The sequence below is a fragment of the Erythrolamprus reginae genome, chromosome 3, assembly GCF_031021105.1.
Source record: "Erythrolamprus reginae isolate rEryReg1 chromosome 3, rEryReg1.hap1, whole genome shotgun sequence".
In the NCBI taxonomy this organism is placed as follows: Eukaryota; Metazoa; Chordata; class Lepidosauria; order Squamata; family Dipsadidae; genus Erythrolamprus; species Erythrolamprus reginae.
The window spans coordinates 94,364,187-94,392,023 of record NC_091952.1 but is presented as its reverse complement, the minus strand read 5'-3'; the positions used below and the strand labels follow the sequence as shown (position 1 = coordinate 94,392,023).

Sequence of the window (27,837 nt, the reverse complement as noted above, 5' to 3'; positions counted from 1 at the left end):
GACCTACAGGTGAAATAATTGAAACAATATATTTATTCTTTTGGGTACTTAAATGTGGCAGTAGAAAGAGTTGATAAGATGTCAGGGATATGTTCTTCTTTAAAATAATTGAAAAACTAAGTCTAATAGACTCATCTGATCATTTGAATATACTTCATCATCTTTTTCATTTAAAAAGTTATTACCGAGATGTTGGCCCTTGGTCACTCAGCTACCAAATTGTGAATTATTCCCTATTTTAAGTGCACGAAAAGGACAGGTGATCTAAGAGATTATCTAGTACACAATTACAAGACAGGAAAATTTTTATCCTGATATAATCATTCATTTTAAGTATGGACATTGAGTATACGTCTGCTCAAACGATTGAAACAAATGATTTCATTTTGAAAACAAAAACCACAAAGCAATAGGCAACATGTAACATAGAAAAGCTTATTTATACATTCGCTTCTTTATACAAAGCAAATTATAGAAAAGAAAAGATCCCATTGTTGGAACATAATAAAAGTAAAGTGCAGAATTGCTCTATTAATGCAGCACTTCAAAAACAGCTCCTGCAAGTTAGAACAAATGAAGTGCTTAGTTACAGGGAAAGTAATTACTAAGATTGGTGAACCAGAATTTAATGCTATGATGCAATCTAGGAATTCTTTCTAGAGTTTTAAACTAGAAACTAGTTTATAGGGATTTTTATATTTAAAATGGGACAGTAAAATAAAAATGAAAAAAATATGCATAATGTCCATTTTAAGAAGATGGATGAATCCAAAATAACTACATTGATTTGCATTAGATACTTAATTTGTTAGGATATATCTTAATAAAAATGATTATCTTTAACTGAAAGACTATACCATTAGTAGAGTGGGAAAATACCACATAAAACTAGCAATTGAACATATGATTCTTAAAAAGTTTGCTTAGAGACAAGAACTTTTATGACAATATACAATATATCTGATGTTTTATAAGAGCTACAGTTAAAAATAAACTTTTACATAATAAAGATCACCAAACGATAACTACAAAAATGATGGTGATAGTTTTAATTTAATTTTTGAAACTGATACAGTGGAACCCCGACATAAGAGCTGCTCTACTTAAGAGCAACTCGAGATAAGAGCTGGGAGGGGAGAGATATTTTTGTTCTACTTACAAGCCCAAATTCGAGATACAAGCGCCAAGGAGCTGTCTCCTGAAGCCAAACGCTAACTTCCGCGTTCGGCTTCAGGAGACAGCTGCAAAGCGGCGCGCGTGTTTTAAAAGGTTGCAGCCGGCCTGGGGGGCTGGGGGGGGGCTTGCAGCTTTCTTTCTTGCTCTTTTTCTTTCTCTCTTTTACCTTCCCTTCCTCTATTTCTTCTTTTCTTTCTCCTTCCCACCTTCTTCCCTCCCTCCCTCCTTTCACTCATTCCTCTCTTACTCTCCCCTTTCATAAGTTTCCTTGCTTCCTTCCTCTGTTCCTGTCCCTTCCCCCTTTCTTTCTTTCTTTCTTTCTTTCTTTCTCTTTCTTTCTTGCTCTTTTTCTTTCTCTCTTTTACCTTCCCTTCCTCTATTTCTTCTTTTCTTTCTCCTTCCCACCTTCTTCCCTCCCTCCCTCCCTTCACTCATTCCTCTCTTACTCTCCCCTTTCATAAGTTTCCTTGCTTCCTTCCTCTGTTCCTGTCCCTTCCCTCTTTCCTTCCTTCCTTCCCACCCTCCGTCCATTCATTCACCCATTCCTCTCTTGATCGCTTAAAGCCGGTCCCTGGTGCAAAAAGGGTTGGGGACCTCTGTCCTACAGGATTGGGTGGCAGAGAAGTTGAACATATGTAAATTTAAAAGTTTAAGAAAGTTTACAAGTTAAGTGAAAGAAACTTCATTATTCATTTATATGTACATGTACATTTCTTCATTAAAAACATGTCTTTCTGCATAATTTAGACTAACTTTGTGAGTTTTTTGAGGGCTGGAACCAATTAAAATTATTTACATTAATTCCTATGGGGAAAAGTCGTTCGAGATAAGAGCTGCTCGACTTAAGAGCCCAGGTCCGGAACGAATTAAACTCGTATCTCGAGGTACCACTGTACTCTGACTTTTCTAAGTGAAATGTTGTTAGACAAATAGCATATTTCTCATATATTTATAAGAACATATTTTGTTTTGATTGAAGAAATAAGCAAATGTATAGATAAAAACAGTCTGCATACCACAAAAGAAAATATGTGGTTGAAATGTTTTGATTGAAGGGAATTGGTGATGCTTTATGTAAAGATATAATGTAGTCAGCTCAATGTCAACATTTGCAACAGGTTGGATTTGCACTTAAATTTTGGATATAATTACCTAAATTGCTCATCATCCCATTTCTGTACAAATCATGTGGCAAATAACAACCCAGATCACAACAATCACAGCTCACAATTTTACTTATGGCAGGATCCATACACAATAGCTATGGATTAAAGCAAATATAGGTTTCATAGGGCTGATCATTCCAATGTCACTCAAATGTTAGAGCAATTAAAATAACCATGTACAACAAGTAAAAAAATAATAATTGAAAATTAGAAACCTGTAGAAAAAGTGTTTTAGGGCCTTTTAAACACATACTGCTAAAGCAATCTAGTCAAATGGAATGCCCGCTGTCATGAATGCATCCAGAATCCTGATTAGCTGAAGTTGTTTGCTTACTTACAGTTGGGATGAATTGAAAGCTCTGCTCCCTGCATTCAGATGCTTGAAACTATCTTTACACATTTAATGATCAAAAAGTAATGGTTTGAATGAAGGTTTAATCCAACAGCTAAACCTGTGGGCTTGGAGAAAGACTTGAAGATTTACTTACTCATTCCTATAATGTGTGAATTCAAAAATCCCTGTATTGGCTTTTCAAACAAAAACTTACACCATGTGTACTTATTTCCTGCCTTTATTATTTTTATATGTAGTTCAAGGCATAGAATATACTTAATTGTCCTTACTCTTCTTATTTTTCTGACAACTCTATCAGGTGGGTTGGGCTGAAAGACAGATGCTTGCCTAAATTCCCCAATGAGATAGTTTTTATACTTACTAAAAGACTAAAACTTTTAGTAAAAAAATAAAAAATACAAATACAAAATCTGTCCTGGATTCAAATTAGTGAGTTCACATTTACGGATACAAGTTTAATAAACTAAATTTGAAATTTGTTTTAAATAATTGGCAATGCGTTTAGCAGCTTTCAGGAAGCCCAGTCCATTGTACCCTCCACTCCCTGACACGTAATGAGCAACACAGTGCTCACATTCTTTTTTGTCTGATGTTTGTTAAAATTATAAACATACCTTAAAAGGTCTAAGGTAGGAAAAATCAGAGTGATTGGTCAAATACTGAGTGAATTTGACAGAGCAGTAGCTCCATGTTAACATAATGTCACCTGTGATTGTTGCCAGACATTTATATTCTGACAACCAGAATCAGACAACTGAACAAAATTTTGAAGAATACCTATTTATCTTTATTTATTTATTTTTAAAAAATGTCTCTGGGAACTGCTTGCAGAAAGATTCCACGCAGCATTGTGAAGTACGCAAAAATTTGTCCAGTTCTCCTGTTATTTATGCATGCATCACATAAACATTTTTTTTTTGAACAGAAATAAATTACCATTCATTTGGACTTTTCTAAAGAGTGATTGCAAAGAACAACCGGCTGTTCAGTAGGATTCCAGAGGTCTCTTAAGTATTATTAAGCCTCCAGAATTATTGCGAAGGCCCAGAACTACAAAGGTAAAGGAATGATTTCATCTGTATCTGATTTTAATCAAGCTTGGCTTACTGTTAAAAGGCTTGTTTAATGAAGACTGCATTTCCCTCCAGAGAGACTCGAACAGGCAGGCAACACGCTCTCAGCCAAGCAAGGCTTATTGCTGTAACAATAGCTAGAGGGTTGACCACAAAAATGTTTTCCTTTGAGTCTGCTTCTGATCATATATTGAACAGGGGAGGGGGGGTAAACAAGACAGAGAAGGAGGGAGAAAATTGAAGTATATAACCATTAGCATCAGGGAGGGACGGGAAAAGTCACTTACTCAGTTAAATTATAATCTGGAGCTGTTGTTTTTTTTAATGTCCTCAATATAATGAATAACTACAGTTTGTTTCTAATTGTCATTTTTTTTCCTTTTCCACACATGAACATTTTGGGCACACAGTCACTTACAAAGGATCTATGCCCTGTGATTTTAATGAAAAAAGGCCTTAATAAAGGAAGTGCACTCTTTTGCCAAATCTGTAACAAACCAGGAACCCTGAGATTTGTGAATTTGGCTTGCTTGCCTTCCACTTCGGAGGTTGCAAATTATGACATTTGCCTTTTGAAACTGCCCATATGCTATTATTCCCATTTATGGCAAAGGGACACAGCGAAAGGAATGCACGCACTTTGTCAAAATCTTTTCCCAGAGAACCGTCTGAGCAGATTACAGATGTGAGTGTAGCTCACACACTTGCTTGGGGTGGTGTGTTGATTCTGAACTCCTTCCAATTGCCAAAGGTACTTTGCCGATATTTATAAGTGAAGTCCATTTTGACACATTTTGTTTAGTTAAGCAGAGAAGCCCATTTTTTAATAGAAACTCTGCTGCCAAAAATATAAACAAAGCAAACGCTGATGAATATAAATATTTGAAAGGCAGCGCATTTTGCAATATCTAACAGCAACAGTCGCAAGAGAGCAGATGGAATCCTGGCTCATGGACGAGAGGAAGCCACTAAAATATGCCTCCCCCCCCCAAAAGCAGCCATCAATAGCCAGTGAAATACTGTGAATGGATCATTTTGCCAGCAGCTGAAATGGACATTCTGCTCGTTTCCAGTTTGCAAGGATATTACTTAAAGCATAAAGCTCTTTAATTAAAGAGGAATCATTAAGTTTACTCCAATTGCGTCCTCTGAGGCTGGTTTGCTAATAAGCAACTGGACAAGGGATGTGTGAAATGAATAGCTGAAGGAAAACTCCAATAGTCAAAGAAAGGTCTAAAGGGTAAGGTTGGTTGATTAGACACCGTTTGTCATGAATGGGTCCACAGCACATTGAATAGTAAATCCTAACTACCTTAGAAGATTAATTCTGAAGAAGGCACTCTTGGGTCAAAGTATACATAAGCGTGTGCCTAATCTCAGAGAAATCAGGCTATTTTCTCACAGCAATTAAGGAGAGGTCTAGGGTTTCACCCACAATGTATTTAAACACAGGATACAATTAAATCCCACAGTATTAATATCTTTGCTATGCAAAATGGTCTGGAAAATAGATTTGGCTGTCCTCTCAAATGGAAAGCAAAGCAAATTAAAGAGGATAACTTTAGTGGACATAATTATTGCTTTGAAACAAATACTAGGTGTTCCTTTGAATCTGTTCTCTTTCACCTTCATGTGTTACAGAGAAGTAGATCCTAATGCAGAAATTATCAAGAATTTAATTTGGGTTTAGAGATAGGGAAAGTATATTTACTTTTAAACATATCAAATATTAACTCATCTATATCTATTCTTGCAAGTACTAGAAAAATAATGTTTCAATGAAAGCTACCCATGACTAACAAAACAATATCTCTTTCTAGCCTTGCACTCTATAAAACCAGGGGGAAAAAAGGGGGGGGGGGAATAACCGTAACATCCTATTAACTATGAAGAGTTTAGAAATATTTATTTCTGCCATGTTGTCTAAAGATTTTATAGTTCCATAAGCAAGGACTGGCAGTAAGACTCAGGCAAAATGAATACCAATTTGAAACAGTTCTTGGAAGGAAGAGAATCAGATTTTCAATTCACAATATGTTATGGGTCAGGTATTGATCTGCTGCAGACAGCTATTGTAACAATTCAAGTTTTTTAATTAAATAAACTATCTCTTTGTTCAGAGTTCTAAATAACCTAATTGACAGACTTACTTTTTGGTTCTAATTGTTTTATTATATATCTGTCTGTCCATCCATCCACCCACCCACCTGTGTTAGATTTATAATACTATTTACCACAAATGATTTTTTTTTGCTGTAAAACCAGAATCAATAATTCTTTTCTTCACATTGTTGATGGACATGTATTCACAAAGAAAGGTACTATGGAAAGTTGTAATGCCAGACTTACTTACTTACTTACTTACTTACTTACTTACTTACTTACTTACTTATTTTTTAAATTTGAGTTGAAAGGGATCTTGCAGGTCATCAAGTCCAAACCCCTGCTCAAGCAGGAAACCCTACACCACCCCAGCCAGATGGCAGTCCGATCTCCTCTTGAATATGTTGAGAGTTGGAGCATTCACAATCTCTGCTGGCAGGCTGTTCCATTGGTTGAACACTCTGACCATCAGGAAGTTCTTCCTTATTTCCAGATTGAATCTCTTCACTGTCAGATTCCATCTGTTGTTCCTTGTCTGGCCCACTGGTGCCCTGGAAACTAGTGTGACCCCCTCCTCTCGGTGGCAACCCCTTAAGTACCTGTATACTGCTCTCATGTCCCCACTGGCCCTTCTTTTCACTAGACTATCCATGTCCAGTTCTTGCAACCTCTCTCGTATGTCTTGTTTTCTAGTCTGCTTATCATTTTGGTTGCTTTTTTTCTGTACTTTTTCCAGACTTTCTATGTCTCTTTTGAAGTATGGTTACCAGAACTGAATGCAATATTCCAGGTGAGGGCACTCATAGGGCAGTATAGAGTGGTATTAATACCTCCCTAGTCTTGGAGTGTATCCCCCTGTTGATGCAGCTTAAGATTGGGTTGGCTTTTTTAGCCCTTGCTGCACATTGCTGGCTCATATTTAGTTGGTTATCCACCAAGACCCCTAGATCTCTTTCCCAGTCTGTATGTGTGTCTAGGTTTTTTTTTTTTACCTAGGTGAAGGACTTTACTTTTCTCGACGTTGAACATCACTTTAGTTTGGGCCCACAGTGTTAATCTATCTAGGTCATTCTGTATTTTGAGCTTATCCTTTAGGATTTTGGCTACCCCTGCCAGCTTGGTGTCATCTGCAAATTTGATTAGTTCCCCCTCTATTCCCTCATCTAGGTCATTAATGAAAATGTTAAAGAGCACAGGGCCCAGGACTGAACCCTGTGGTACCCCACTGCCTACCTCCATCCATGTGCATTTGGAACCATTGAGGACAACTCGTTGGGTGCGGTTGGTCAGCCAACTGTTTATCCATCTATATGTGTTATAATTACCCAAGTTTTTTTCTAATTTGTGGATTAGGAGAGTGTGATCTCCTTTATCAAAAGCTTTATATCAGTAAAGCTTTTGATAAAGGAGATCACACTCTCCTAATCCACAAATTAGAAAAAAACTTGGGTAATTATAACACATATAGATGGATAAACAGTTGGCTGACCAACCGCACCCAATGAGTTGTCCTCATGTTGTCCTCAATTTGTGGATTAGGAGAGTGTGATCTCCTTTATCAAAAGCTTTACTGATATATACATACATGCATACATACATACTGGTACATACATACATCAAATTCACAGCCCAATCATATATTTACTTTTAATAAGCATTTATTTTTAATAAGGAACCGAGGTGGCACAGTGGTTAGAGTGCAGCACTGCAAGCTACTTCAGCTAATTGCTAGCTGTAGTTCGGCAGTTCAAATCTCACTGCCTCAAAGTTGACTTTCACCCTTCCAAAATGGGTAAAATGAGGACCCATATTGTTGGTGGCAGTATGCTGACTCTGTACACTGCTTAGAGAAGGCTGTAGAAGCATTATAAAGCAGTATATAAGTCTAAGTGTTATTGCTACTTGGAAATATAGGACATAAATAAAAGTATATGATTTGTAGCATAATTTTACACGGAGAAAGTCCATTGAATTTTCTGCAACCAAGAATAATTTACATTTAGAAATGTATCCTTGTGATACTAGTAGATCAGTTAAATAAGAACAAATGGGTAACAAGTGATAAACTCTCAGCTTCATTCTTATCTACAAAATCATCATCATCCTGGATGGAACAACTCTTTGGTGGTACAGTGATCCCTCGATTTTTGCAATCTCAATCTTCGCGAAACGCTATATCGCGATTTTTCAAAAAATATTAATTAAAAATATTTTCCCACCCGATGACGTCACTCTCTTCCTTTCTCATCTTTCTTTCTCTCTCTCTTTCTCTATCTTGCTTCTTCCTCTCTCACACTCTCTTCCTCCCTCTCTCATCTCTTTCTTTCCTTCTCTCTCTTTCTCTATCTCTCCCCCTCTTGCTCTCGAGCGGCGGGCGGGCGGGCGAGCGGCCAGCAGCGAGGAGCTGAAGATCGGGGTTTCCCCTTTGCGTGGGCGGCGGGGAAGACCCAGGGAAGGTTCCTTCGGCCGCCCAGTAGCTGATCTGCTCGGCAGCGCCGCAGCAGCGAGGAGCCGAAGATCGGGGTTTCCCCTTTGCGTGAGCGGCGGGGAAGACCCAGGGAAGGTTCCTTCGGCCGCCCAGCAGCTGATCTGCTCGGCAGCGCCGCAGCAGCGAGGAACCGAAGATCGGGGTTTCCCCTTTGCGTGGGCGGCGGGGAAACCCCGATCTTCGGCTCCTCGCTGCTGCGGCGCTGCCGAGCAGATCAGCTGCTGGGCGGCCGAAGCAACCTTCCCTGGGTCTTCCCTGCCGCCCACGCAAAGGGGAAACCCCGATCTTCGGCTCCTCGCTGCTGCGGCGCTGCCGAGCAGATCAGCTGCTGGGCGGCGGAAGGAACTTTTCCTGGGTCTTCCCAGGTGCGGAAGTAAAAACACCATCTGCGCATGCGCGGCCATGGAAAACAGGGCGCGCATGTGCAGATGGTGTTTTTACTTCTGCACCACTATATCGCGAAAAATCGATTATCGCGAGGGGTCTTGGAACGGAACCCTCGCGATAATTGAGGGATCACTGTATATAAGATTTCCAAGAAATGTACAATACAACAGTTTGGCTTTAAAACAACACCAGAGATTTCTTTCCAATACCCAGCCCTATTTAGATTTTTTGCTAACCTTTTAAAATGCAGCATTTTCCCCTCATATAAAAACATGCATTTAGTTGCTTACTAAAGACTTTTTTTGTTTTTTTTTAATGAAAGTCTGACCTTTTAAATGATTGTTTTTTTCAGCACTTTCAGGAGAGACCCTTTCACCTACCATCTCTACATTTTAGATGTGCTGTAGTGAATGAACCTCTAACCTTTTCTGCAAAATGTGACTTGCTGCAGAGCACCAAATCCCTTACTAATTTTAATTATGCTTATTAGTGCTTTCATGGCGGGAGGAGGGAATGAGTTTTAGAATGGCACGTTTTTTAAAAAGTTTAACAAAAGAATACTTTTCCAGTAGCGCAGGTTTAATACAGTCATTCAGATTTTACCTTCAATTTAGTCTGAAGCAAATCAAAAGTAAAGTTGCAATTTGGGGTCTAAGAAAGCTGAAAGATTAGAGGCATTTTTTTTTCACTATCTGTAAACAAAGTCTTATTTGTGTAAGATTTGTCTCATCTTCTTGAAAGTATCAGACAAATTCTTTCTGCTTGCTGATACCATTGTTCAAGTAAGTTACTTCAAAAGTTAATCCACCAGAAGTGAAAGCCCAGCTCGTTTCTTTCATTTTTTCTATGCGTGCATCATTGAATAAAAGTCAAAGGAAGCTAGACAAATTAATACAAATTCTCTCATTTCACAATGTTTGGAAATGTTCAGTTTATCATTATACTATTTAGTCTTTACATCATGCACTTCATATAGTGAGGGCCTTGCTCATTCATTCATTCATTATTCTAAGTTAAGGAGAAAAAATAAAACGAAGTTATAAATATGTGTATAGAATTCTATATTTGTCTTCATACAATGTTTCATAATTTATGTATAAGCAATAACTTAGCGTGCTCTTAAAAGGGACAGTTTAATCTTTAAATTTATTTCAAGATTTAGCGATAGGACAAGTTTCATTTTTTATCAATAACTTCCATCTGAGTAGAATATGAACATAATATTTCTGTTCATGTATTGCATTATCAGATATATTATATTCATACACAAAACTAATATACATGTGCATAAATGATCTTCACAGACCTGAGGAATCATACATAGCAACTGTGATTGTTGTATCTTGTGCTTGGAAAATAGATCTACTGTCCAGGTGATTTAAGACTAAGATTACTGGAGAAGAAGGGCATTTTCGGAGATATTAACTACTAGTTGGTAAAAAGTGGGGAAAAAGCTGAAAATTGAATATTGGGAATCCAGCAGTAGAGCTAAGTTCATATTAATTCAATTTACCACTGATTTCTAGATGGAAACAGTAAAAGTTATTTATTGGTGGTAATTCCTATTCATTCTTAAGCAAGATTCTTTAGAGTTCTGTGGTTCAGGATTCAAGGAAGTTATATTGTGGGTTGAAACAAGCTGTGAAATGTTACAATTGTTACAATAATAAGGGAAAGACATCCTGAGGAATAAGAAAAGCGATGCACTGATCAAAATAAAAACATCTTATATTTTAAGCAATGCCTCCTATGAAAAACCACTGACTTTACTTCTGAGATCATGAAGCATTTCAGATGTCAGATGCTAACATTTATTCATGGCTCTGCAGTACAGTGGATTCTGATGGTTCATGGTAGTGAATGGAGTGGGAAAAGTAGGAAATTCTTGGGCATGGAGTATTTCCTGAAGCTGATATCTGATTGGCTCTGTACATTATTTAACTGAGAGAAATAAGGCCAAATTGAATTCATGTCAAGTCTTCAAAGTACCCCAAGGTGCTAATTTTGTATACTAGTGACAAGCATGACAGGAAAGATTCAAACCAAAATGTCGCAGTTTACATGCCTATAAAGTTAAGTATGTGCACTGCGGTAAATGTATATTTTTAGTGAGTGCCTTTGCATCATCTTTCTTACTAAGCCTTTTGAATTTGAGCTCATGTCCAGGAATGTTTTTTTTTAAATCTTTCAATAGCAAAGGGTCCAACATAACAGAAAGGGCAGTTTCTGAAGGCTTGGTAGCATGTGCTTATTTGAGAGAGTCTGCGAGGGAAGAGTTATGGAATAAAATTCATTTGTGTGCATGGAGTCAACTCCAGTCACACACAGATGTGAGTGGTTAACTGTACAAGCAAGGAGAGCAAATCCACACAACAATACTTCATTCACCAGAGAAATCTGCAGTGGATTACAGTTTCTCTATGGTTACGTCTGTTCTTAATTTACTGCTTTTATTCAGTTTTCAACCATAAATGAGCCCCTTATGAGACATTCGCTATGCAGAATTGACAACTCTTTTTATCTGCTTGAAAAATATTTTTGGATAATAATTTATGGTTAGGAAATATTTTAAGCAGCTTCAATAGTTACATTATATTCATTCAAAGCTTAATGATGCAGTGACTCCCCATTTTTATTTTTTAAGAAAAGAAATCCAGGACAATCTGGTAATTTCGCATATTTATAACAAAACATAGCTGCTTGGCTGAATAGGAAAACATTTTTTTTAAAGATATATTACGTGATACTATATGTTTTTTCTCCCCCTCCTTCATCCAATATTTTGAAATGTTACTTCTCATTATAAAGTTTATTAGGGAATTTAACAAATGTTTGTGTAGGTATAAAAAAACCTTATAAAAAGACGTATTTGTATTGCATGCAATCAAGTTCATGTATCAACATATTGTCCACATATATATATGTGTGAAAGTTTTTTTCTTTTCTGTTCATAGGTTTTTGTTCTGATGTGTCGGAGTTGAGTATTAATGCTTAAAGGCACAAGACAGGGATACTATAATATTTATCTATCAAATTAAAAAGTGATCAGAATAATATTATTTCCTTAATTAAAGTTTAGATTGTTATTGTCTTATCTGGTGACGTTATCTGGTATGGCGTTAATTATTATTTTATATTTCAGAGGACTCCTATAGGAAACAGTATAAAATAGATAAATTATCAACTTGTACAAATCATCATCATTTTAATAATTGGCTTTACTTTGCCTTCTGTTGTGCAAACTTGGACTTTTAAAAAAACAATCATGAAATTGATATTAAACCCAGATGTTTGTATCATAATCCCAGTGCAAAACATTGAAAAAAAAAGATATGGAAAGACAGAATGTTGGACCATGTAGTCAGTACTGTCTCCACTGAAAAGTAAAAGCAGTTCAGAAATTTAAATAATTGATGTTAGTAGTTAACAGAGATTGAATTTTGGGCTTTTCTATGAAACAGGAGCTCTGCCTCTAGAGCTACAAATTTTCTTAAACTTATAAATGGGTCATAGGTACAAAGAAGAACATGTTTCAATTTCTGTTCATGATTCCACAATTTCAGGGAAACTATATGTCAATGGCTTAGATTAACATAACTGAATAGATTATTACATTTTAATTTGCATGTTGAATTAGTAGGGCTCATAGCAAGGCTTGGCACTTGGGTGGAAGTTATGTTCTAGAAGGGAGCTATGATATTGTTCAAGGCAACTACTTCCAGCAAAGAATCAAATATAATCATAGATTATATCCGTTACATTGTGATTTTCTATCTGCTTCAATATAAATCTTTAGATAGAATGGATACACAAGAAAAAAAGTCACTTCAGTGAAATGGAACACTTTTATTAATTGAGACAATAATGATGAGGCTGTAGAAAGCCTTCCAAGATGGCAAACTTCCTTTTGTATTATTTTAGATTAATTTAAAGTGGATTCTTGGCAGAATATGAACATTTTCAGACTCATGTTATGCTATGACAGAGGAAACTGCCAGAAGATAAACAAAGGAAAAGACTTCAATGAGGTTCTTGTGGTGTTAGTAGCTACTGTGTTTTGAACAAGGGAACTAGTGGTTTGGGACAAGTTTTCCTGGTATGCAAAAAAGGACATTGTGTTTGCTGGAAAACACACTGCATGATTTTTTTTAAAAAAATATATATTTTTGTAGCGCCATAGATAATCTGAATTTTTAAAAGTATAATAAAAAAAATTGTTGATTTAAAAATAAATAAATAAAAGGACATGAATAGTATTAAATTTTACTCCTGTTTAAACTTTTAAAATGTTAACTTTTCTGATTTAGGGGTTCCAGTTCTTCATTTCTTTTCAATGTATAGGTCTGATTAAGTAGTGGATTCTAAAACCCTTTACTATCAGTTTGTGCATTCGCTTGCACGTAATGCTTTTGGGCATGTGCAGAAGTTTCATGGGTGGAGCCTCCCACTGCAGGCGTTACCAGTTCTTAGAAGCAGCTCACCACTGGTCTGATTTCAGATAAAAGTATTTTTATGTATTAATTCTCATTGTTTCTAGCAGTTGATACACTGTGGTTGCAAACTAAGGGTTTCTTCCATTTTTTAGCAGCTTCTCTGTTAGAATATAATACTCACAATATAATCCTAACTAAAATTGTCATAGTAGTTAATATATTTAAAATATACCAATGAAACAAATATTAGTCCCTTTTATAAATGATTTTAAATGGCATATGTTGTCTGACCCTCTTTTACCTGATGTTTTGATTCCTTTTTTGATGAGTGGCAATCAAACTTGTAGCATTTGAGTGTGGTGTGATTGTGTAATATTGATTGTTTTTAGTAATAATGGGTTTTAACTTGTTCTTTTTAATATTAGATTTGTATTATATTGTATTGTTATTATTGTTGTGAGCCGCCCCAAGTCTTCGGAGAGCAGCGGCATATAAATCTAATAAATTATTATTATTATTATTATTATTAATATTATTATACTGAATCATTAACTTATTAGCAAAATTAGATGTTACTAAGATCTCTAGAATGCAATTATTAAATGAGCCAGCTCAAAAAATAGCGCCGGTGGTTCTTACCTACCGGTGCCTTTTGCAGGAGGATCGGGGAGACAGCGGCCACATGGCGTAGCCACCATCTTGGATTTCGGCCGAAATCTCACGAGATTTCGTGAGATTTCAGCCGATGATCAGGCCAGGGTGGCCTGATCAATGACATGTCTGGGCGGGGCCTGCCTGTCCTATAAAAGGGAGGACAGGCCCGAGGCTTTTCCATCTTCGCCCGGACTCGCATCCTGAGCAGACACCCACCCGCCCTCCCTATCTTACAGTGTGCTATTCTGGGTCGCTCTAGGGGGCAGAATAGGAATTTTTGGCGGTCTGGCCCATTAGCCTTGACCGTTTTTTCGCCTATTCCACACTGTGGAGACGGATAGAGCGGTTAGGGGGTGCCGGCACCTGTTTAGGTTAATTGGCTTACCTTTGGTCATTTGGGTAGGCAGGTTAGGGGCGGAAAACTGGGTGGTGGTTTAGCAACTGCGAGTTCTCCGTTGGGCATCTTTGGGGATGATTGACAGGTTCTCTCCAATCTTGTGGTTTTGACGACCTGAGCAGTTGGGGGGAACCTGTCTTTGGGTCCCGCCCATTTAATTCCCCTGTTAGGGGTTAGCCGGCGGGACCTCCCACATGCAAGTGCATGGCATGGTCTCAGGTGAGTGAGGGGTCCGTCACCTGGACTAGCATGGAGCTACGCCCATAAGTTGCCCCGGAAGTTTATTCTACGTCATTTTCCGCCCCAGAAGCAATTGTTTGACCCTGCGGGTCCTTGTTAGGGTCATAATTAATTATGTTAATTATGCTGATTTAATTAAATAAATTATGCAAATTTATGTTAATAAAAATGACCCAGTTTTAAATCCAGCTCTTGTGTCCGTGTCGTTACTCCACCTCTCCTGCAAAAGAAGACACTTCAATGCATTCCTATATGACCTTACCAGTTGCCTTTCAGAATCATGGAAATCAAAGCTATAGCTTTTATTCTCACTCAAACCAAGGCCTGCTCAGTCCCAAGCACATGCAACTAACAGTTCTAAAGCACAAGGACATTTTAGGATCCATTGCCCTAACGGTTGTTTTACCTTTGAGAATGGGGAGGACTGTGAAGCCCAGAGAAGCAATACAATCACTAACAGCAATTGGAATGTCTATAGACATATTTCAACAACATTGTTATTGTGGCTAGAATTTTGAAGTTTTCACAAGCTAGCATTGTGAAATGTTTGACAAAGTGTGATTTAGTTTTCCACAGCAGTTGCGAGTATTGTCATGTTTCATTTTCTCTTAAGCAAAAGGGATAAGAAATATTATTAGAAGAAAATTTATTGCTCAGTCTTCTATGTGTTGCATGAGTTCCTAAGAACAAATGTTCTAGGCCATAACTGTTCACAAATTTAGAAATTTTACAATTTTGTTAGAAAAAAAATTGTGTTTCAGTACTTCATGATGACAGTTGAAATTACTGGTTAATATAATGCTGTTTTGGAATCTCTTTGATTTCATTTTTTTCTAACTCATCATATGCTTGTCCATTCAAATTAAAATATGAAATTATATTTCTCTAGTCATTATTATCTTTGAGGCCTAGCATTATCATCCAAAGTGATCTTGTGGAAACTAGCTTAAATACTATCCTTCCCTTACCTACAAAGAGTATGATAACCACTTATCTGTGGTTAAAGTATCCCTGTCATTTAAAAATAATTATTATTTACAGATTACTGTGTTCCATTCTTCTTCATTCCATACATTTTCATTCTGACTACTACACATATTACTAATCTACATACACGGAGACTACATTAGTTATACTATATACTACACATAGGAATATTGTAAAAGGAATATAAATCCATTAATTATGCTTTAGTCAAGGCTTCTCAAATGTGATTTGTATCTACCTGGGAAGTAGATCACAAACAAATTTGAGGAACAATCCCAAATTTTAGTGGAAGCATAATCAAAAACATATTTCTATTCTGCCTAGACAAACTTGCAGCCAACTCAAGATTTCTCCACAGTTGCTGCTTTAAATATCATGCATCAATTCAAAATTAATGTAAAATACCCTTTGTTTGGTCATCCTTTCTATTATATACACACAACATATGATTCAGACAGCTTAATTATTAATTTCCAATGAAAAGGCATTATGTTATGAAGTTATAAAAATATATCATTATTTTATAGATTGAAACTGAACCATTGCAAAGACTAAATGCATTTTTTTCTTTCTAACACTCCCCCCTCCCCCAATCATTAATTTTATTATGGTAGATCACACCATCACAAAGTTTGTAAAATCCCTGGGTTAAGTCATTTTTACCAGAATGTTTACAAGTACTAATCTAAACACTCTTCCTTTCAGAACAATCTGTCAAGCTGGCCTGGTGCATGGAACAGCTTTTGGTTAAAAAACATCTTCCTATTATAAATGTGACTTCTTACTATTATGGCTTACCACAATAACTTATAAAGATATATAAAATATTATATGAACAGTTTGAATCTCTATAAACCAGTTCAAGCTGGGGGGAGGAAAAACTCCCAAAAGGCAAAACAGCTTTTAAGGGAATTCATTTTGGCTTGGGGAAAAGAGAACAGAAGTTCTCTTTCTATATGACTAACCATCAGAAAATGAGGTCATTTTTAAAGGACCTCTGCTACTGATCTTATCTCTGGACAGGTTCAAAGTAAAGTAGCCAGTAGCTAGCGAGTAAATAAATTGGAATTTCAGGGTCTCTCAACTAGATTTCTTTACATCATAGGTGCCATACACTATTAATTCTAGCACTTTGTATCGGATTCTCAAGATCATGCAGGCTATTCTAGGTCTTAACAATTCATCGGTTTTTCTGCCTAATTATTGGCTGTATAAACAGATATGGAATTAAAAATGCAATAACCATAAGCACTGTAGGAAAGAGCAATGGATATGCTTGTTATCCCTTGTCACATGTCAGTGATGTGCTAAAGGAGGAATTTCATTCATAATGTTAATCATGCCTAACCCAAATGAAAGAAATAATAGATTAAAACATGATAGGTATCAATTTGAATTAAAACAATTTCAGAGTTATTGGGCCCTATTGAGCACTATGCAGCTCAATAGGGCCCTATACAGAAAATGGCAAACCTACTGGAGGCATTTTCCGAAACTGATTTTGAATTTTGTTAACATGACTAAACAACAGGAAATTTTAAAGCCTACATGAAGGTAATATATATATAGCGCTGTCCTAGTCTCCCTTAATTTTAAAAATTCAGCAAAAACATGTATATATATATATATGTGAATGATGAGGCAGCAGCCATCTCGATCACCGGAACATAGAAACTTTAATAAAACCACTTAGCTTTCGTTAGCGTGCTGCTAACTTCGTCAGAGTTTTAAAATGCCGTGGGAGACAAACATCTTTATAAAGCATTACTCAGTCTGCTCATTGCCCGTGTCACGGGGCCACACCCTTCCCTCCCCCCTGCGGTAAGCCTAATTGTGGGCTTAATCATGCTGGCTGAAGGGAGATCTACCTCTTTTGCTCGTGTTTGTTGCCTTTTTTCCCTCCCCAAGGGAGGGGGTGGAATTGTGAGGCTTAATCCTGCTGGCTGTAGGGAGACCTGCCGCTTTTACTCGTGTCTGTTGCCTTTTTCCCTCCTTTAGAGAGGGGGTGGAGTTGTGAGGCAATGCTTCGGAGGTGTTATATATATGTATGTCACATGTTTTTGCTGAATTTGAAAATTAAGGGAGACTAGGATAGATCTATTTCAGCCTTATTTTGGCCTCATCAACTAGCCATACCCTCACTGGGACTTGAATCTGCAACCTTTGCCTTGTAAGGCAGAGAATTAACCTCTAGGCTACAGTATCCAATCCCTTCAGCTCTGTACCATGTATATGATTTTATTTTCTGTATTTTGTATCATTATTAACAGTTTAATAGAAGCAATATACTGCTTTTGACAAAAATTAATATGTTTTCATGAATATAAAAGCATCCCGACTCTTCAAATGTTATCCTTCCATACCTCAGAAATAATAGGTTCTTGAATGTATACTGCATTCAGGACAACAAATGGTAGAGTCCTTATTTCAAGAGCACTTAAAAAGACTTAAGAATGATTAATAATTATTAACCTATTGTTAAGACTTGCTCTATTAGTTCAAGGCTGCCTTTAAATTTCCATTCAAAAAACCTGTATCAAAATGCTTAATTCAAAAAGATTTATGACACTAAATTAAAGGGAGGGAGAATTTTTATCTGGAATCCCACATTATGACACTGCAAACTTCCTGAACTCTGCTATCTATTGTACTTGTACATTGATCATTATATTTGTCATAATGACTAGGAAAATGTTCAAATTTTCTACTTAATTGGAGATTTATACGTACATAGGATTATCATAATGTCAGGTTACATGAAAGACATAAAGTAAATTGAATAGCAGCATATTCTGCTTAACTGAGGTACAGTTAATAGAAAAAACTACAGTAGGTAGTGATAGTGTTAACTTTATCTTTACTACAGATTGACATCTTCAGGGTAGAAAAAGACTGGTTAGTTATTACTAGAAGAATGTATGACAAAAATTAATGAGTTCTATAAACTATGGTTGCAAATAAATTTTTCAATGTATGAATATATAGCATGTAGAGAATCTTAAAATTTGCATTTTCAAATGCTCCTACTTATGTATTGCCTTGTTAAGAAATTATCTCTTCTACTCATTTTGTATGGTTGGAGCAGGATTTATTGCACAACAGGAACAATATGTACCCACAACTTAGTAGGATCAAGTTATTTCTATTTCAGCAGATTACTTTTTTAAGAGAAAGTAGTGCACTCCGAGAAGTAATCATATACTTCTGCCAAACTATATGGTAGACCAGGGGTGTCAAACTCACGGCCTGCAGCACGGATGTATCATGTGCTGAGCCCCCCACGCCCCTCTGGTTTGCGGAAAAAGTCATGATACATCATGCAACTGCCATGACGTCATGAGTTTCATATCCCTGTAATAAATCATGTACTGTATAGCATATTATTCTAATGTGATACTACAACCATGGTAGGTATTTCCTAGCAACTACTGCAAAAATATTGAATAAAAGTTTGAGTAAGGCTAAAGAACTGGTGTCAGATGTTATGAATGGAATTTACTCTTAGTGAGATTGTGCATTTTTTCCAAACTACTTCACAAAGGAGTGTGGATTCCTTCCTACTAAAGGCAAAGTGGCTACATTGCATTGCTTGTTCTGTTTCTTCCCACAGTGATTCTAGCTAAAAAAGGCCTTTGAGGATGTTACACATTCACAGCTACTGGAACTGTTGGCTGTAGTTTCAAGATGATGCAAAATAGCTTGTCAAAAAGGACCAAACTACCATTTTGCTTTAGTGAGAATCATTATATTGCCACTTCTGCATCACAGCTTGTCAAATAATATTTTTTTCCCTAAATAATTTAGGTAGGAAACTTTTCAACTTTTGTGGTTTCTTTTCAACTGCTGTTTCCCTTCTTGAATTGCTGATTTCTCTAGTAATAAATGTTACCTCCCATTCTTTCTTTCTAATCATGCTTTGGGGAAAGGACCATTGTAATTTTAGAGTTACCTACAATTCAGGTATAGTCTGAATTTGCAACAATTAATTGCACAATTATTGTAAGCATCAATAATGTATTATTACATTGTAATACATATAATATAAGAGCCGTTGTGATGCAATGGTTAGAATGCGGTATTGTAGTCTGACTCTGCTCACTGCCAGCGGATCAAGGTTGATTCAACCTTCCATCCTTCTGAGGTTTGTAAAATGAGGACCCAGATTGTTGGGGGTAATATGCTGATTGTGTAAACCACTTAGAGAGGGCTGTAAAGCATGGTGAAGCAGTATATAAATCTAAGTGCTATTGCTATTAAGGAATATTGAACTGTTATTGTTGATTTTCAAAGTCTGGAACAGTTAAATCAGTAGCATGTATCTTAAAGTACTAGGATTCAACAATAACTCTGGAGCAGACGAGCATTTTATTCCTGTGGGACTGTTCCATTCTGGGATTGTGTGTAGCATATTATTGCAATGTGATATCAAAATCATGGTAAGTACTTTCCTAGCAACTACATTAAAAATATTGAATAAGGCTTGAATAAGGCTAAAGAACTGGTGTCAGATATTATGACATTTAGTAGGATTGTGCAGAAGTGAAGCATTTTTTTCAAAACTACTTCACAAAGGTGTGTGGGCCCACTGACTGTTCACTCTGGCACACAGCATAAAGTTGGTAGCGGTATGGGGCATCGGGGGCAGAAATGGGACAGCAACATTAGGGACAGAATCTTGGCAGCAGAGAATTGGTGGCATCAGTTGGGGATGGGGCATTCATCAGCAGCTGGGGTGGATTCCTCCCAGTTTGGACCGGTTCACCTAAGCGAGTAGTGACCCACTGGTGAAATCACTGTGATGTCACCAAGCCAGATTGGTTGATATCGGTCTGTGGCTGCCATGTTTTTTTTAATAATTCCCTTCTGAGCATGTGCAGAAGCCAGGTTCCAGCACTGTGCATGCAGTCACCATATTGGAATCATGATCTATAAAATGGAAGTTATATAGGCTGAGGTCCAGGTTTCAAGTTATCTACTTTCAATTATATTAAAGATCTCTCTATATCCAGATATATGGAAAGCTAAAACAGTGGTAACTGGAAAGAAGTTGTTGTAATTATTAGTTATACAAATAATGCAAATCTGCTTGCAAAATCTGATTATTGTAATAGGAAAGGAACCTGAGAGGGCACAATTAGGGAGATGCCAGATGAGGGAGATTGTTTGGTGTCCAAAATTTGAATTAAAGAATAAAACTGGAAATCAAAATTTCTGCTCTACCATCTTCTTTATCAGAAATTTGAAGGCTTGCCGTTTCCTGGTGTCAAAGGGAAAAGAAAAAGTGTAATTCATTTAGTGAATTTTTAACATATTACATTTAAGATAATTATAATAATAAATTCAAATATTTATGCTTAAATTAAATTGTCAAGACCCTCCATTTCCTTCATCAATTTTAGCCACTCAATAGTGAATCTCTTTTTAAAAATTGTGCTTCCTGTTCTTAGTAGTAGAGAAAGAAATTGGCACTTGCCTTCTTGTAGGTTCTTTTCTTTTGCTTAACGTAGATTTGATGTTCTACAAATTTTAATGGAGTTTTGTAAAATGCCATTACATTCTGCCTCATCGGGCTGGTAAAACTGAGTTTAAATGGTGTTGGCCAGCTAAGCAATTCCCCCCCTTTCCTTTTATTTTTGTGAACTCCCTTGTATGCAGCAGATGTAATTAATGGAATGCAATTTGCTGATATCTTTTCACACTTCCTTTGTGGAAATGTACAAAACTAATCTCCCCAAAACAAAATGCAAAACAACGGTTGAAAGTCTGTCCTTTAACCTTTCAATGAATTTTAAAAATGCCTATTGGAGATGCACATTAATAATGGCTGTTAAGCTCAGGGGAATACTTTATATTCATCCGAGCTTCATCAGGCAGGTTCGTGGCCTCTGCCGTACTGCAGTGGCTCCCTCTATTCCAAAAACAGTATGGGGGAAGGACGATAAGTACTACTTGGTAATTAAAAATGTTACTAGAATTATTACTGAGAAAGCCCTAATGCTAAGAATGTTTCTGGAATTAAAAAAAAAAAATCAGCATACTAAAATTCAAGAAAGATGTTCCAAATTGTGCTCTGCACAGAGAATGCAAAACAACAACTTATATGTGACAGCACACTGATTTTCAGTACACGGACTCTGTCATCCCAAATATATAAACAGCATTCAAGCAAAATTAAAGAATTAACAGTGGGAATGGATCATAATGATACAAGGAAAGAATGGAAGCACTGTAGAAAAATTGGAAAATTGGATTTTTTTCTGTTTTCAAAAGCAGCTCCAAAATATTTTACACAAAGCGCTAGAATTAAAACAGCTGGTATGACAATGTTGCAATTAAAGCTACAAACAGTTTATTATACATTGTGGTAGTCTGATCATTTCATCTCAGAAAGTATATCATAGAGTGGAGAATTAAAGATACCGAATATATTTTCTTTGATGTTTTGGGGTTTTTCATTTTGGAATGAATGGCTGCTAGCACTATTGTTCATTTGTACTGTGTAATTGTTTAGGCTTTTCTTCCTTTTTTCTTGGGGAGGGGGAAGCAATGTGATTGGAAAAGTAGAGGCTGACATCATTTTGTGACTGAGGCAAGTTGATTGTGCTATGAAAGCCATGTCTGGAAAGATTCTTTACAGCAAGAACTGTGAAATCAATTCAGATGTAGGCCTTACCATTTGGGGAGCGGGCAGGCCAGGGAGCATAATAAATATCAAGGTATTGGGAGTATAGTAAGATAAAGTATATAGTAAGTAGAGAAACATGTGATTCTCAAAATTTCATAATTTCGTCATATATCTACCAAAACAATTTTATGTTAAGATTAGAAAGAATGGATACAAATACAGTATATATAGCATATAATCAAATGAAAATTACTATAAACAGAGGATACAAATCAGATAGATAGATAGATAGATAGATAGATAGATAGATAGATAGATAGAGATAGATAGATAGATAGATAGATAGATAGATAGATAGATAGATAGATAGATAAATAACACTTTAATTGTGAAAAATAAAGCTGGGCTCGCAAAGGGTCAGGGAGCTTGGTGCAGACTTTAAAAAGCAAAAACCAAAAACAACTAAATCTGTTTTTTTGTTTGTTTTTTTTAATGGCAGAAAATATGCCAGAGAGACATAACTCATGCATTTTCACAAATTTCATATCTGGAGTTCTACAATTCAGGTTAAAAACATTTTCTGAGATTTCAACCATTTCTCCCCCATTAAAGTTAATAGTTCCTCGGGGATCATAGTCAGATGTTATGGCTCAGGTTCTGACAGAGACAGTGATAAAATGTTTAAAATTATGAAGCAGTTTCATGGAATGTAGGTAACTGTTACCTCCATTTATTTATTTATTTTAATATTTCAAGTCCCACTAACTATTCCTTTGACTTTTCTACTCTAAAATATAAGATGCATACTTGCTTTTCTGTACTGATACACTTGCATACACCAGTTGATGAGAGTGTCATCTGTTGAAGCTTTTATGCCATAAAAATAAATAAATCATAATAATATATATTTAATAACTTTTTGTCTCTTTTTAAAAAAATAATGAATGCCGGATATTTTTTTTAATACAGCAAGAAACTATATAGAATATAAAAAATAATAATTTTCCTTGGTAGCTAGAACTTCTGAACTTAATAATTCTTTTTAGATGTTGTTCTTTGTGTTATTTCAAATTATAGCAAAAACAAAACAAAACAATAGTCAAAGACAGTATTCTGTGTTTAGCAAGAGAAAGAGTCAGGTTTAAATTTTACTTCATCTACACTTCTATGTGATCTATTTACTATAACGGATGAATTTATATTCAAAACAACAGTTTTTAAAATTCTAAATTACAAATTCTGCAGCTGTTTCAACTGCTTTTTAGTATAAAAGTTTAAGAATAATAATTTAACTTTACTAATAGATTTGTTTATTTAAATAGTAGCTTTATGATAAAAATATCAAATTAAAAATATCAAATATTAAGGCATGTCTCTCACAATGTTAATATATAAATACATAACGCCGGAGAAAATCTGCTATTCTTTGCATAGCAATGTACTTCTAACACATATTTTGCATGTTTGTACAAGGAAGAAAGATAATGGCAGTATAATAAATTTATACCATGGCATCTTCAACTACCTCTTTACATTCCTAATTATTCATCCCGACTGCTTTAACTTATTCTAATGTTCACACTGTAGTAAATGTGGGCAGTTTTTAAAGCCATGAACTTTCTCAGTTATCTGACATTGGAATTCCTTGAGGGATAACTTCCTGATTAAGTATCACATCTATTAAGCTGACTTGTGCTGAATGGACAATTAGTATATTCTCTGACAATGAAGTGCAGGTTATGTATCTAATCACAAAAAGCAATTAAAGCATGTGCACACAATACAATATAAAAGACAGCTTACAAACAGCAACTCTAGTCAGAGAGGAAATTATCAACACAGCAGAGACAAAAGTGATTTTTTTTCATCCACCTTTCTTTAGAGCTTGAATTCTGATTGCCTGGCACTGCCCTATTATTTGCATTTCTGTAAAATATGCAAATAATAGTTGAATAGAAAGGATAGGCAGTCACTACCAAATGGATATAGGACTTTTCAGCAATATACAGGTAGTCCTCAATGCTTGACAACAATTGGGTCCAAAATTTATGTTGCTAAGTAAGAAATTTGTTAAGTGAGCTTTGTCCCAATTTACGACTTTTCCTGCCACATTTATTAAGTGAATGACTGCAGTTGTTACGTTAGCCATATATAATTGTTAAATAAATTTGGTTTCCCCATTGATTTTGCTTATGAGAACATCACAAAAGGGGATCACATGACTCCAAATGTGAGTCAGTTGTCAAGCATCCAAATGTAAATCGGGTGACCATGGCGATGTGGCAATGGTCAGAGATGTGGAAAATGATAATAAATCATTTGTTTGTGTGGTTGCAACTTTGAAAAGATATTAAGTGAACTGTTGTAAATTGAGGCCTACCTGTAATAATTTTTTATAGATTAGCTAAGGCAAATCAAATTGAAGAGCGATCATAAAAAACACATGTAACAGAGTTTACTAAAGTTGCGATTATGTTAGAATTATTCCAATACTAGATACAGTATAAATGAACTCAATAATTGAGAGACTCTAGTGTAATCCAGTAATAGTACTTGGCTGTCTTTTAGTCAGCTATTTACATTTAACCAGACCATGAATATTTTGGAGAACTGAAGTGCCAGTTTTCATGGAATAAGAAATAAATAGGAATAAAATGCATCACAAAATTCCTAGAAGAGTTTATTTTACTACTGTAAACTACAACTGTTTTTTTTTACTTCCTAGGTTTTAGTAGGAAAGATATATCCCAGAAAATAGCAATGACATTGTAAACGACACAATGAATACAGAAATACAATAATCATTATGCCTGACACTCCAATGAAAAGTCGAAAATACTTTGCAGTTTAATTGGTTTAATTATTAAAAGAACCAGTGAGAGTAACTATTCTGTAATGTAACATTTGAAAGTGATATTCTTTTGCTGTTTTGCAGATTGTTTGAATTATCTGTCCCATTCTTAATTGAGGAGATTACTCAAAAAAACCCAATGTTCATTCAACAAAATTTATGAAATATGTTGTGGATTACCAATATCATCAGTTAAACCTGTTTCAAATTTATTGCTTTCATTCAAGTTAAATTATAAAAGAGTCCATTTGTACTACCACATGTATGTACATGAATTCAGCTTTCATCATTTCCAACAAGTTTAATCCAGTAATTTATGGTTTTGACACAGTTTTGGGGGGAATCTGTTCAAGAAACACAGACAGCTTGATAGAAGGGTTAGACTGGATTAATGTGCTATGTGCCAAGTTTCAAAGCAGGCCATTAAAACTGTACGGAAAAAAAAAGGATAGGATTTTTAACAATCTGTATTTTCTAATCATTTTACTTACTTTAGCAAAATGAATGGAGTTATGATAGAAAATGAACTTTATTATTAGAAAAATGTTAGAAAAGCAAAGAAACAGAACTGTCTTTCCTTTATGCTCAGCAGGAAATAAGGCTGTTCAAATTTCAATGTTCTGATGTCTGAAGAGTCAAGCCAGATAGCTATATGCTAACTTATTTTGCAAGTTATCTTCCTTTTAAAACTTTTCAATTTATATCCATTAAGAAAACCCTTATATAACCTCAGCAGACAAACAAAATGAAATGTACAACACTTAACTCTTATATTTCTCCTTACAGGTGGGGAATACCAACTTACGTTCAAGGGAATTGAGGTCAAGATGACTGAAATTTTCAAAACAAAACAGGATGCCACGATTTCTGTCCTCTAAAGCTTTCTGCAAACATATGCAAATCCAAAAATTGTCTGTTTTTCTATTCTGTTCCCAAACACTTTTCTTTTTTTAAAAAAAAAATACTAATTACACAACTTTAACACTACAGGTAGAAAATCAGGAGGAAGGAAATACCGTAGTTTAGCAAAGTGGTACTTCCACCTACAAACACCTCTGCTTATGAACTTTTCTAGATAAGAACCGGGTGTTCAAGATTTTTTTTGCCTCTTCTCAAGAAACATTTTCCACTTACAAACCTGAGCCTCTGAAACTGTAATCAGAAAAGGCAGGGAGAAGCATCTGTGGGGCTTCTCTAGGAATCTCCTGGGAGGAAACAGGGCTGGAAAAGGCGGGGAGAAGCCTCTTTGGGGCCTCTCTAGGAATCTCCTGGGAGGAAACAGGGCCTCCACCCTCCCTCTGGTTTCCCCAATCACACACATTATTTGCTTTTACATTGATTCCTATGGGAAAAATTGCTTCTTCTTACCTACTTTTCTACTTACGAACCTGGTCACGGAACGAATTAAGTTCGTAAGTAGAGGTACCACTGTATCTGTGCAATAGATTAGAAGACATGCTTTGATAGATCAAAACATGATGGAAGGAAACGCCGTTCCGGCGGTGGAAATGGAGCGGGTAGCCTTGTTACATTGCTGCCTGGCGTGCACACTCCGTGAACACACAACTGGAGCAATTCTGGTAAAAAGTTACCATGGAAGCAAAGAAACTGGCAATTTTTGCTGCCAGAAGGGTGTTTGCATGTGAGATTTTTTCTGGAATCTTGCTGTGGCGCCTAGAGCGGCAGCTATCAACAGCACTCTGCCCAAGCTCCAACCACGTGGCTGCTGTCTCATGCCGGGGGGAGCCGCAGCAAGAAGGAGCGAATGGTGGCGAGCAGGGCAAAAGGTGGCAGCGTGGCAGAGTGGGTGGGTGGGAGCCACTGTGAGAAGTGCAGGGGGGGGGGCAAACGGCAGCAAGCAGGGCAAAAGGCAGCAGGCAGTGGTTGGGCAGAGCAGGCGGTGGGGGGAGCCTCTGTGAGAAATGCAGGGGGCACATGGCAGTGAGCGGGGCAAAAGGTGATGAATGGCAGCGAGCAGCCACTTATCTTATGTTTGCCTATTTCTGGGGGTTTTTTGCTTCTGCGCATGCGCAGCAGCGAAACCCCCCGGAAATCTCTCATACATGGCTTTGTGCGAGATTCTGTTTCTGCACATGTGCAGAAGTTGAATCCCACACAGGGGGACTCCCTGTCCATTCCGGTAATGGTGGCCTGCCCCTGAGTGCAACCAACAGACTGATCTAGCAAGGAGGCAGTTATATGGACTGAGATTATTGGGGACAGTTTTTTACCTTACTGAGACCTGCTGCTGGGTGGGGCCAAACCTAAAAAGCCTTGGAGTGGAATGGGTAGTCATTTAACGAGTCAAAATTCTCAGTTACCAACCACAGCGAAGAGTGCTGGGATTGTAGTCATGGGACATCAAACTTTACAGCCACACCAACCTGTGACAATCATGGTTCTAATTTTGATTAAAGCTCAAGGACTACCTGTATGTCATCACAGCATTGGTAGGAAAAACATACAAATGTTTTAGATCTCTGTTCTTCTAACAAGGCAAGAATTTATATCCGAAATATACTTTGTTGCAGTACAATTTTAAAATGATTTTCTAGTAGCAACATTATTAAACCAATCCTGGATTACATCACAAGGCAAACACTTTCATGTTTTACAGAGTCATGAATCTTGATAATTTTTTCAAGGCAATATGAAGAGTTTGGCCATTTACTTAATTAAAAAAATACTAATCATTTCATCTTTAATTTTTAATATGCATAGAGAGGAATTTCCCAAAACATATGTTGGTAAAGGTTTTCAAGAATGAGAGGACAATAATGAAAAGTGGTATGGACAGATTCCTCCAATTAATGTGGTAAGAATACTTCAAGTGGCATTTTTAAATCTCTTCAGTAGTAAATTAAAACTTTTCAAACAGTTCTATGTTATTCAGTAAACTATC

The 27,837-nt window shown here is 36.4% G+C and overlaps 1 long non-coding RNA gene across 1 annotated transcript in view; it reads left to right on the top strand.

Moving 5' to 3' along the window:
- Positions 1–25,797, top strand: part of LOC139164278 (uncharacterized) — a 57,625-nt gene extending 31,828 nt beyond the window's left edge. The window contains exon 3 of the long non-coding RNA XR_011558596.1: positions 25,722–25,797. This is a non-coding gene — a long non-coding RNA (uncharacterized lncRNA). The remainder of the gene's footprint in view (positions 1–25,721) is intronic.
- Positions 25,798–27,837: the final 2,040 nt, after the last annotated feature.